The 7500-nt window shown below is 47.4% G+C and overlaps 1 protein-coding gene across 2 annotated transcripts in view; it reads right to left on the reverse strand.

Annotated features, from left to right (window-relative positions):
* LOC122246648 (uncharacterized) overlaps positions 1 to 7500 on the reverse strand; it is a 191190-nt gene that overhangs the window by 12070 nt on the left and 171620 nt on the right. The window lies entirely within an intron of this gene.

The following is a 7500-nucleotide window of genomic DNA, read 5'->3' on the forward strand; positions in this document are numbered from 1 at the left end:
TATGGTGNTGCATATGGCGAAGGGATGTGATTGCCATTTAAATACATATAGAGATGCTGCAGAGCGAGAGAGAGAGAGAGAGAGAGAGAGAGAGAGAGAGAGAGAGAGAGAGAGAGAGAGAGAGAGAGAGAGAGAGAGAGAATGAGAGAGTAGAGAGAGAAAGAAGGAGAGAGCTGCAGAGAGAGAGAGAGAATGTGGAGAGACGAGAGAGAGAGAAGAGAGATGTGACGTTGAGAGAGAGAGAGAGAGGAAAGAGAGAGATAGTGAGAGAAAGAGAGAGAGAGAGTGAGAGAGATGCAGAGCAGAGAGAGGGGAGGAGAGAGAGAGAGGGAGAGAGAGAGAGAGAGAGAGAGAGTGGAAGGAAGATAGTTGAGTAGAGTAGAGAGAGAGTAGTTGAAGAGAGAAGGCAGAGAGATTGGCAAGAGAGCAGAGAGAGAAGAGAGCATTGTATCAGAGTAGATGTGAGATGAGAGAGAGAGAGAGAGAGGCCGAGAGAGTTAGAGAGAGAGAGAGAGAGGAGAGATGAGAGGCAGAAGAGATGAGAGAGGGAGGAGAGAGAGCGAGAGAGAGACGAGAGAGATGAGAGAGAGACGGAGAGAGAGAGAGAGAGAGAGAGAGGAGAGGAAGAGATAGAGGGAGAAGTTGAGGAGAGAGAGAGGGAGAAGGAAGGAGGGTGGGAGGGGGGGGGGGGGGGTGTAGAGGGGGGGGGGGGGGGGGGGGGGAAAAAGGTAGGGGGGGGGGGGGGGGGGGGTTCCAAGGGTGGGGGGGGGGGGGGGGGGGACAGTGGGGGGAGGAGTGGGGGGGGGGGAGGGGGGGGGGGGGGGGGGGGGGGGGGGGGGTGGGGGGTGGGGGGGGGGGGGGGGGGGGGGGGGTGGGGGGGGGAGGGGGGGGGGGGGGGGGGGGGGGTGGGGGGGTGGGGAGGGGTGGGGGGGGGGGCGGGGGGGGGGGGGGGGGGGGGGGGGGGGGGGGGGGGGGGGGGGGTGGGGGGAGGAAGAGGATGGTGGCGGGGGGGGGGGGGTGGGGGGGGGGGGGGGTGGGGGGGGGGGGGAAGGGGGGGGGGGGGAAGGGGGGAAGGGGGGGACAGACCGTCAGCTCTAAAGGAAATCTCAAGTAAGATCCTTAATTAGGCATTATGAGGAATAGCTCCCCGAGTGTGACCTCAGCGATATTGTGTAACTTCTGAGATAACTTGTGAGCGTGACTTCAATCGCTTTGGACATCTTACCCAGGCACCAGTAAGCGCGTGAGCGTGAGAGGAGGGGGGGGGGGCGAGGCGGGGTGGATTAACATGCGTTATTCTGAAAGGATTTACTTATTGTTGATGTTAGTCCGTAATGATCTTCGCTTCCAGAAAGAAAGGCGGGGATTAATTTCATATACTCGCAAATAACCAGGAGTCTGATCATTTTAGTCTCTCCCATTTATTTCTCTTCCAATTACTCTCTTTCCTTTTCTAACGATCTCTGTACTGTAAACATAAACAAATGAAAAGCAGAATATTTATCTATACCATGTTTTGTATGTATGTATGGCTATATATCTATATATTATCTATATTATATTTTAGATATAGGTATATATAGGTATATATAGATATATATATATATATATATATGTATATGTATAATGTATATGTATTTATGTAAATATTATATACTATATATATATATTTATACATAATTATATGGCATGATACATCATATACATATATACATAGCAACATGATATATATATAGTACATTAGCAGATACATATACATATCAGATACATATACATATACTATTCATAAAAATACATAAATACATATATACATGTGTGTGTGTGTGGTTGTGTGTGTGTGTGTGTGTGTGTCCCGTGTGTGGTGTGGTTGTGTGTGTGTGTATATATATGTTATATAATAGATATATAGTCTATATTTTAACTATTAAATATATATATGTATGTATGTATACCCCCACACAATAGATATATTATAATATAAGACAGTACATATATTAAAGCATACATGTAGAGTATGCTATATTACATATTATAATATTATAGTAGTATATTCTCTTAGTACGCATTCTATAGTATTTATGATAGATATATATATATATGTATGCTCCTATATCTATACTATTAGTAATAGATAATATATATATAGCTATAATATACTATATAATATTCTATTATACCTCCCCCCCGCATATAACATGCAATGGTGGCGTGTTTTGTCACTTGTGTGTGTGGTCATCGTGAGCTATCTCATTTCTGGCAGTGCGGGAGGTTAACGTTCCCCCGTACCATCGCCCAAGAAGAAGCGTAATCAAAAGCGACGTATCCTTCAGACCCTTTAATTTTACGAAAAAGGTCGCGAAGACAAGTAGAAAAAAATCTGTGAGATGGCCAATACTTTTTTACTTGGCTTACCACCAATGGCGTCCATTCAATATGCAGAGCGAGGCCGCAAAGATCGCCCCTTTGGCCTGCATTATTGTGGTGTAATCGTGCTTTCATCACTTAGCGCTAAAACATGTAAGACTAGAGAGCTTGGGGCATGCTATTTAGCTGCGCGGCTGGCGATCCTATTCCAAGGGGATGCGAGAGCTCTTGGTGTAGACTGGAGACTTTGTAACCGGATTAATCTGTACTGCGATTAAAGGGGAGAGAAGAAAGAAAAAGAAAATAAATAAAAAAGAGGAAAGAAAGAGAGAAAGAGAGGGCAGGGGGAAGGAGAGGAGTGGGGGGTATGAGTGTGGGTGGGGGCTGAGAGAGTAGAGTTAGATACGGATAGAGAGGTAGGCTAGGGTTGGTAAATAGTATAGATAGCCTTAGATAGATGGTTGGATAAGATAGAATTAGATAGTTAGATAGTATAACTTTGATAGATGAGTTAGATTAGGAGAGAGAGATAGAGAGGATATTAGATGGATAGAAAAAAATAGGGTAGGATTGTTGATAGATAGACTAGATTAGATGGATAGATAGATAGATAGATGGATAGATGGAGTGAAGATAGATAGATGGATGATTATTGATAGATCGATAGCTTAGATAGATATATAGATAGAGAGGTTAGATCTGTAGATAGATAGATTAGATAGTATAAGGAGAAGGTTAGATAGGTACGTATAGATGCAGATAGATAGATAGAAGAGTAGATAGATAGAGATAGATAGATAGTTAGATAGATAGAGAGAGACGATAGATGGAGATAGATTGATAGTAGAGATTAGATTAGATGGATTAGAATAGATATGAGAGTAGAGAGAAGAGAGTCGACCCTCCTGGTCGTCCTGCAACTGTGGGGCCGGATACCCCTAAGAGAAGATAAAAGAAGTCAAGTCGCGGCCTATCGCTAAAATGGGCTTTATGATCAATTCCTACGATAAACTTTGGTAATCATCCCCTGTGATGGCGGAGGTGGAAATGGCGTCGGAGGTGGCAGCAAGCAGCGAGCTCTAAAAAGAATCATGACTGGGGGGGGGGGGAGGTTTGGGGGGATAGCGAGGGGAGAGAGAGAGCAGACGCTATTAAATTAATCCCTTAGGCTAATAAAGCTGATCTCCCTGTAAGTCTTGGAGACTCAGAATCACGCCATAACTACGAGGGTTAACTATCCCTCGGTTAACTGACTGTAATGGAATAGCGTATATCGACACTTTACTTCGGGAGTAGGTGAGGCGAAGGTGGAAGGGAAGGGAATTCATAGGGAAGGGAAGTCGCGAGTGAGAGGGGAGCGGCAAAGGGAGGTGGACGAACGGCGAAAAGACGAGTGACTAAAAGTGAAAGGAGGTAAACGAGGCCTGAAAGGACCAGAAAAGGAAAATAAAAGGAAAGGGTGTCCAGACTATTGAGTGAGAGGAGAAAAATGTTGATTCATCCAAGACAATGAAAGGACAGACAGACAGGTCGCAGAACGGGAGGATGAGTCCACTTTTGCGTACACGCGTGTATGACAGAGTACAGGATGAAGCAGCAGAAATGTCATGGACAGTAGCCATGGCAACCATTGTTACATATTGGCATGTTTCTTGATATGCATTCGTTGATGCAGAAGGTTTTTGCTTCTATTTGCCGTTCCGATGTGTGGGCATGTGTCTCAATTATACTGTAGGAGCGGTTCTAGGGCGGATCATTTGTGTCTTGTTTGATTGTCGGATACTCCACTATTTTGTCTCTAGAGGTGTGCGAAACAGAACGGATGAACCAGAGAGAAAAGAAGGAGACAAGGAGAGCCAGCGAGAGAAGAAGAGCACGAGCAATGTACAGAGATGGCATTACATCAGTGAAAAATATGCAAGCCAATCTACGTAATTTCATTTATTAATCCTATTGGTTTAGGGAAAAATCTTGCCATTCTCACGCGAGTTTTTCCCAACTCATAGAATAAATGCTATTTTTTTTTTGTTAAGCATCGCTAAGTTTAATACTTAATGCGAGATAGCAAAATCCCTCTGATATATAATCCGCCCATTAAAAAGATTGGCGTCTGATGTTAAAACTCTAGAAAAAATAGATTTCTATTTGTCAAATCAGACTTATCTGCTAATAAAAGATTATCATAAATTGTTATTTTTTTGGTAGGCAATGTGAATAAGACGTAAATACGCTAACGGATAATAAGTATAGAATATAGATACTGCAGTCAGCGAATGTTAATGTTTTTCCATCGAGGTCTCACTGATCCGGACGAGTCGAAAAAAGGAAAGGGACAACGATGATGCCGAGGTCACTCAAAGGACCGGAGAGGCAAGGCAGTGCCAGTGCCAACAATCATAGCAGTGAATAAAGATCGTCTTGATGAACTACCTTAAGCATTTTGGGCAATAACGAGCTAAAACAACATGGTTCTGGCAACGCTGTCAACCATAACTTCTTTTATAGACTCACAACTTGCAGCTGCTCGACCCCCCACCCCCCCCCCCTCCACCGGACTCCCCATTCTCGATCTTGTCGCTTTGTCATTTTGTTGTGCTTGTTGACCAGTAACAGCTTGTTTTTATGTAATGGCTAGGCATACTTCTTGACATGACGAATAGACAGACAGACGAGGACAGACAGTACGAGACAGAGAGAGAGAGATGACAGAGGACAGAGTAGAGAATGAGTAGAGAGGAAAGAGAGAAGGAGAGGAAAGTAGAGAGAGAGAGCGAGTAAAGAGGCAAAAAAATAGAAGGGAAGTGATGAAGTGATGGAGGGGATGAGGAAAGAGCGAGGAGGGGGGCGGGGGCGGAGGAGAGGGTAGGATGATGAGAGAGAGAGAGAGGAGAGATGAGAGTCATGAGAGAGAGACGAGCAGACGATGAGAGAGAGAAGAGAGAGGAGAGATGGAGAGAGAGAAGACGAAAGAGAAAAGAGAGAGAGTGAGAAGGATGAGAATGAGCGATGAGAGAGTTAGAGAGAGAGGGAGGGGAGGAGAGAGGTGAGGGTTAGGGACGGAGAGAGAGAGAGGAGGAGAGAGAGAAAGAGAGAGGAGAGGTCGGGATGAACGAAGGGAGGACAGAGAAGTTTGGGGTCCGAGGCGAGGAGTGGGCTTGGTGTGAGAGTGTGAGCGAGGGGGAGAGAGGGAGATGTGGCGACGAGAGCTGATAGGCTCAGCGTGAGCGAGATGAGAGAGTGGGGGAGAGGATGATATGCGCAGGTGTGGAAGAGGGGGGTGACCCAGGTCTACGATTTGAACGGGGCGCTGGAGTGAGAGGGGTTGATTTGGGAAGACTGGTTGAGATGAAGGGCGGGATGTGCTGAACTATGATTTAGAGGACGAGAGAGGAGCGGTGTAGTGCTGACGGAGAGAGAGGTGATTTACGGAGAATTTCTCGAGAGAGGCTTCGAGTTAGGTAACTCGGGGGGAGCCATGGGGGAGGATGGGTGGAGTGAGGGGGAGTTTGTGTGAGTTTGGGGAAGATGCGATCAATTGTTGATCGAGGCTAGACTGAGAGTCCACTGAGCGTGAGGTGCGGTAAGTGGGAATACTTTTACGTTCCCGTCAATAGCTTCTAGAGAGGGGGAGATTGACGGAACCGCACGATGTGAGCATCGACAAGTGAATGGCCCTGACTCATTCTGTGTGTCGTGAGGATTGGGTGTAGAGTTGAGTGTGAAAGAGCAATTAAAAAGATGAGACGAAAGAGAGTACGAGCAGAGAGAGAGGAGTAGGAATGTGAGGAAGAGTGAGTGAGGAGGTGATGGTGAAGGAGTTTGAATGTTTCTTGATGAGATAGCTTTATGCCGAGTTAGAGAGGAATCATGAGAGATGAAGGCGACGGGAAAGGCAGCATACAGATTAGTGTCAGATTTCATTTGGTCCAGTCACTAGAGAGAGAGAGAGAGAGAGAGATGAGAGGAGAGAGAGGAGAGAGAGAGAGAGAGAAAGTGAGAGGAAAGAGTGAAGAGAGCAGAGATGAGGGAAAGAGAGAGGAGAGGGAGAGAAATGAGAGAGAGAGGGGGGGAGAGGCGAGGGAGGGAGGTGAGGGAGGGAGGCGAGGGAGGAGGAGGGAGGGATGGAGGGAGGGAGGTGAGGGATGAGAGAGAGAGAGAGAGAAGGAGTGAGAGTGGGGGGGAGGTGAGGGAAGTGAGGGAGTGTAGGGAGGATGAGAGAGAAGAGAGAGAGAGAGGGAGCGAGGGAGCAAGGAGGATCCCGAGGGGTGAAGAGAGAGTGAGAGAGACTGAGATGAGAGAGAGATGAGAGATGAGAGAGGAGAGAGACGACGAGAGAGAGCGGAGAGAGTTGTTGAGTTCAGAGAGAGAAGGTGAATTGAGAAGAGAGGAGAAAGGAGGAGAGAGAGAGGGGGAGAGAACCAAAGATGATGAGAGAGGGAGAGTGAGGAGGAAGAGGATCGAGAGGAGGGAGAGAGAGAGAGAACGATGTAGAGGAGGAGGAGGGCGGTGAAGGGAGCGGAACGGAGGAAGGGAGACGAGAGGAGCTGAGAGAGGGTGCTAACATCGCGCATATGAGTGAGAGACTATGAGAGAGAGAGAGTGGACTGGCAAATAAGCAGAGAGTCGGAGGAGATGAGAGTAGAGCGAGAGAGAGAGAGAGGTGTGGAGGGATGGGTAGGGATAAGGGTGGGAGTGAGGGAGGGACGGGAGGGAAGGAGGGACGAAGGTAGGGTGACGGATGGAGGAAGGGGACGAGATGAGAGTCGAGAGGGAGAGGAGAGAGAGAGAGACCAGAGAGTGAAGGAGAGTTCGATGAGAGAGGATTGATTGAGAGAGTTCCTCAGCATGAGAGAGAGAGAGAGAGAGAGAGAGAGAGAGAGAGAGAGAGAGAGAGAGAGAGAAGGAGGGATGGAGAGGGAGGGAGGAGGGTGAAAAGAGAATGAAAAAATGTCCATAGCCTTCCCCCTTACCCATTCGCACCAAGTAAATGTGTTTTATAGGCCTACAGCCTCATAACATCGGGGTCTGGCTGTCCGCCAAAATCGCGGGTCAAAACTCCCAAAGCGCGTTCGCCCGGGAGGTCACGCAGTTCAGGCCGACGTGGAGGTCAGGCAAGCCGCTGGGCAGACCGCGAGA

The sequence above is a fragment of the Penaeus japonicus genome, unplaced genomic scaffold (assembly GCF_977035675.1).
Source record: "Penaeus japonicus unplaced genomic scaffold, GWHDUDI00000001_assembly GWHDUDI00000018, whole genome shotgun sequence".
Taxonomy (NCBI): Eukaryota; Metazoa; Arthropoda; class Malacostraca; order Decapoda; family Penaeidae; genus Penaeus; species Penaeus japonicus.